Here is a 6,000-nt window from a genome sequence, read left to right on the forward strand (position 1 = left end):
GTACATACAGACGTCACGGTGCACGCGTGGTAATTAACTCCGGGATCGTCAAAATGGATATTTCGGGTCAGTACGTTCTTAGGCACGCATGCACGTGCGGTCGGGTCGATAAAACCACTCAACATTCTTTCGGGGCTGAGCAAAATGGAAGTTTAGGGCAATTTTTAAGTGAATTTTTTTTATGACTACAATACTTCCTTCACTGTGTAAAAAGAAGTAAAAAGAAAAATTACTAAAAGGAAAAATTGCTACATTGTAAAACAGGTTCCTAATCGACTGAATCGGCAGCAAAATTTTCTAGATTGCGGACTTTTTTTTTGGAAAGTCACAGTAGCTCCCATCTCAGCGCCTTTGAATACATGGCAATACATATGAACCGAGAAACTCTTAACATCTTAAACCGGGATTTGCTGCGCAGGGGGGAAGGTGAGATAAAAATTTTCTCACACACAATCCTTAAGAGTTTTGAAAAAAAAAAAAACAAGTTTCAAAATAATCTAATGAAAAGACAACGTTCTTGTAGAACATTGACCTCCAGGTAAAACTTCCTTCCTTGAAAAGTTTAGAACTTTGTCATCTCACTCAAAAAGTTTTATACGAATCCGCCATTTTCGATTACCATTATTCTTAATACTGTTATTCTAATGGAACAGCTGCGTCAACTAGCTAATAGGTAATGCAAAACAGAACGACTTGGGAAACAGAAGGGTCTTTTTTAGACTTAAGAGTAACTTTGCAACAAAGTGAAAGACGATTATTCAAGTCATCGAGGAAAGTTGAAACTGGAAAATTGTCTGCCCACTCCAAGCATTCTTATCTGAATGGAAACAAGGCTTTAATTTCACGCACACCTTCCGCCATATTTTTTCCCATTAATGACAGCCTTAAATGCTTATCAGGAAGCCATTAATTTCTTCCCCACCGCTGGCAACGATGCCACCTAACATCGTTTCCGATTACTTCCGGCGCGTCGGGCATAAAACCCCTCCACTCGGCTCGCTTTTTGGAAACATGTGCGGTGCAGGATTTTATGGTCTAATTAGTAAATTTTGTTTGGCAACGCATTGTTTGCGCTGGAATTGGATGGAGTAGACTTAGAGAAAGAGTTTTCGGAGGTAATTAAACATGGGTATTAAAACACTGCTTATGTGCAGTTTTTCGTTTTTGTTGATTTCTTACTTTTATTGCTTATTTTAGCGTAAAAGTCATTCGGTTTTCTTGACATTGAGCAATTAATAAATATGGTTCTCTTTTCACCTGTTTGATCCAACTTTCTGTTTTCCGTTTTCGAATGACGTAAAAAGGTGTTGTTCTTTTTCGCGAGAATAAATGAAGTCCCATTTTGCGAAATGTTTTGTTTATTGCTGTGCAATTAACTAAACGAACCCATTGAAGATTCGTGGAATATGGTTTTATAAATGGTTTCCTCTTATAATCGGAGAGGAAAGAGAATTTAAAACTACAAGCAATATTTGCTTAAAAGTATCATAACAAACGAATTATATATATATATATATATATATATATATATATATATATATATATATATATATATAACGTCGACTTATCGGAAGTTCGACTTACTGCTAGTTTTTATTTTCGACAGTTTAATATTAAAAACCATCGAATATTTTCATTAATATGTACATTAGGGTGGTCACAAAAAATCGACATTCGAATTTCTTCCGCGGCACCCCTCTAAAATGTGCCAATGGACTAGAAAACATGATTTGCAAAGTTTCAGCTTAATCCGATAATATTAACACGTGCCGCAAAGAGGATAAAGTTACGAAAAACAGCGATTTTTAGCAAAAAAATCGTAGTTTTTCCTCTTTAAAACCAAAACTTTTCATCCCAGATACTTCGTTCTGGTCTCATTTTATAGGAAATTTTATTCTTGTGATGAGATGTTTATCCATTTTTTAAAATAAAAGTTACAGAATGGTACTTGGCATTATTCAGGTCAAGTCACGGAAGATATCATCAGTAAGGAATTTTCATGAAAGACCTAAAAGCATTACTATATTCAATTACATTTATTTGCTCTTTGTTAATTTTAACTTATCCATTAAAAAGGCTTCATTTGAAGGTATTTAAAAATTAAATGCAACAAATTGCTGATTTAAAATAAAGAAACTAAGCTGTTTAGAAGAGAAAGCAAAGAGTTTAAACTACAAAAAAGAAAATAAAAATCAAATGCATTTTATTACTAACATTGTTTAAATGACATACACTGAAAAGACATACATCATTATGTTACGACTTTTCATTGACAAGTTCAAGTGATAATGGCTTCGATATGGTAGATTTTGAGGCATGTGGAAAAATGTGCCTGGATTCAGACATAACTTGTAATAGAAACTGTCGTTAGTTAGAAATTAGTTTTACACCTATTTCAGCTGTGACATTGACAATCCTTAAACTGTTTACTATCTTTTTAGTTTTAATATAATATTGGTTTCTACACTATTCATCAAGATAAGTATTTAAAAAATTTATCGATTTCGAATCTCTTAAAAAAATGAATCTCTTAAATAGTTTGAGGAGAAATGAAAAAATCTACTTTGTCCTATAAAGTAAGCTTGTTTCAAATTGAGCTGTGCCTTTGTATCCCTATCATCACAATCCTCTTTATCTCCTACTTCGGATTTCAATTTTGCAGCCTCCCTTGTTTTGATCTTTTTTTTTTTTTTTTTTTTTAAAGTATCATCAAAACAGGGAAATGCAACCTTCTTTGAGTCCAGGACCACAGATGGCTAATTATTTTATGTAGTTCTGTGCCTACATCATCTTTATAAATACTATAGTATTGAACCAAGGATTTTACTGAAACTAGATTTTGGTTGGGGGCCAAAGCTGGATCGCAGACAGTAAACCATACTTTTCCGTAAATATCGACCGTTCCGTAAAAACAACCAAATATCTTCAATACCTTTTATCTCTAAATCGATTAAGGAAAGCTGACCCATGAAAAGATATATTTTAAAAGAATATATGAGGCAGTGAGAAGCAAAGGGATGTAATTGACAGAATTAATATTTGTGAGATAATCATTAAAAATAATAGGGGAACCTCTACTCTGCTTAGGGGCAAGAGATGATGCTAGTAGCTCGGGTAGGGGCTGTTATATAGTATGATTTAGTTCAATGAAAGCCTACCTAGTATCTGAACTCTAAACGCGTTTATTAAGGAACTTTAAAAAGCCCATTTACATCTCTTTGCTTCTCACTACCTCATATGGCCTTAGTCATCCATCTGGTGCGGTAACGTTGCGTTATTTGGAGAAAGACTCCCTAAATAAGTTAGGCAAAATTAAATGAATTCTTTGTAGTTATCCCTAGGCTGCTACTGATTTTATTTCTCAAAAAGAAAAACTTGAAATTTCACCAGAATTGCTTATTTTGTTTTTAATCTTCTATACTTGTTTTGGATTGCTTCTTATCTGTACTATTCATCCTGAAATTCTTGAAATATCTGGCTGAGGACTAGTGGACGTACCTGCTTTGCAAATCAAACCTTTTTTTAAACGAACTTCTAAAGTATGGTTGAGACTTGCTAAATACAAAAACTTTCTGTAACAACTGCACTCACAAAACGCAGTTTTGCACTGCAGAAGCCCTAACAAGTCCCCGTTTAAGAACACAGACCATTTCTTGGGAGTCATAGTTTTTCCTTTCTCTAGGGGATCGAAAGCCCTTACAAGACTGCAATTTTTAAGCTTTTGCTTAGCTCTGACCATCGAGGAATAAAGCAAAGTTCCTTATTTATGGCCTCTATAGCTAATTTCAAAAGTTTTACAAGCAGTGGTTTGTTTTAGCTTTGAGTTTTAGAGATATAACTATAGTACAGTGAAATCCTGTTACAACGAACTTCGAATTACCAGAAATTTTAGTTGTAACAAGGTTTTAGTAGTAATGAAATTCAAGCAACGTAATGGAAATCAAATCAGGGCTGAAAATTTGTTTCGTTAAATCGGATATTTCGTTGTATCGTATTTGTTGTAACGGGGTTTCACTGTATACATTTCTGATAATATTGCTGCTTTTGCTCTGATTACTTAACATTGTAAGATAGTTACAACCATTAACAAAAAGAACTAATACAATTTATTTTTTAATGATTCATTCTTTTTACGCGATTTGGAGGATATTAGGTACGACCTGATTTGAAAAATCTTGAATAATGTTCAATCAATTTTTACAAGAATTTAAATGAAATTAGACTTAAAAAAATAAAATTCCCTACAAAATGAGACCAGAGCGACGTTTTTAGAATGAATAGTTTTCGTTTTACAGATGAATAACTAAATTTTTTGCTAAAAATTGCTATTTTTCGTAACTTGAGCCTCTTTGTGGCACGTGTTAATATCATCGAAATGACTTGAAACTTTGCAAATCACATTTTCTAGTCTATTGGCACATTTTAGAGGGGTGCCGCAAAAGATTAGTTGAAAAAAGTTTTTCCCCATGTACCTTGTGACCACCCTATGTACATATAAGAGACAAAATTACAGAACTGAAAAGTTTTTAAGCACAATATGCAGTTTCTCCGTGAAGAGTTCTGAAGACGAAATTGTGTCTGGTCTTGAACTTCTCTAGCCATCCAACACTATCGCGGAAATTTTCTATGTTCATTAATACAGCAAAATTCGTTGCTTTCTCACGCAGCAAACTTCTACTTATAGAAATGGCATGGTCTTGAATTCGATACTGCTGGGGCCACTTGAACAGAGCTGACTCTACTTCAGGAAAGGTGCACACATCATCATTCGTTTTAAATTCGGATTCATGGACTCGTACCGCTTTTGAAGTTTCTCTTTTAATATCGTTGACAGAGTATTTAGAGCCATATTTCAAAGCATTATCTTTCTTTTTTATTGATGGATTCCTTTCAATATTATAAATAAGGTTTACTGTACTTCCTAATTCGAAGGTTTTTAGCTTTCGGACATCTGCAGAAAACTCTGTCTCTCTCTCTCGGGAACTTATCAGCAGATGATTGAACTAAAGAATGAAGGAGAACGCAACTTAACTTAGGTCAGCCTTTGTATAGAGGTACACTAAGCTGACTTGGCAACTTGACAGCTTAAAAGCAGATTCGTAATCCAGCAACATGTCTTAGTGTAAACAGAACGGTACAACAAAAGAAATCAAGCTATACTAATTTTCGCAAGTGTAACTGCTTTATCGCACATTGGCTCAACAGGTGTTCTCCTTGCTTTAGAGGTCTATTGTGCAGGAATTGCAAGTGAAGGCGAATAAATTTTTCTCTCATAGTCACTTGAATTTTTTATTTTAAATTTTATTTATTTATTTATTTATTTTTATTTTTTTGTCGTTTTTTTGAGCAATCACGATTGCTTATTGTTCTCATTTGACCGTTTTTGGTGTCCGTGCCTTTTTCAACTTGGACCAGGGACACCAGCACCACCACCCACCGTCCTCTGCTGGTGGCGCGGCGCGGCTGCTCCGGTTTTGAGCTATCCGATCTCCTGGTCGGAGGCGTCCATGTCCTACACACACGCACGTTCACACACACACATACACACACACGACTTCACACACATACACTCACACACGCTTTTTTTTTTAAATTCAAGTCATCTTTAAAAACACTTCGAGTTATTGTAATATTTGAGTTATCGGGAATTGATCATTTTTCAATTTCTTAGGTCTGTATTTTTGATATTTTACCATATTTTAGTTTCTTGATAAGTAATAAAATGGAGCAAAAAATGTTGAAAATACGTATTTATTTTTACATTTCTGCCCTTGTTTTACTATGCACTCAGTAATTTAATTTACCAAACCAAAATTTGGATAAGTTCGAGCATGTTTAGCGGTCGCGATGAATTGAATGTCGTGTTATTTATTCCTGTGGTCTTAAGCAGTGTGTAGTCTTACGTTTTAGCTGCTCTCATGAAATGGAATACACACATTACAATTACTATATCCGTTTACTTTTGCCACATTACTGCCAGCAGACGAGACATGCTTATTA

Source organism: Uloborus diversus, chromosome 6 (assembly GCF_026930045.1).
Source record: "Uloborus diversus isolate 005 chromosome 6, Udiv.v.3.1, whole genome shotgun sequence".
NCBI lineage: Eukaryota > Metazoa > Arthropoda > Arachnida > Araneae > Uloboridae > Uloborus > Uloborus diversus.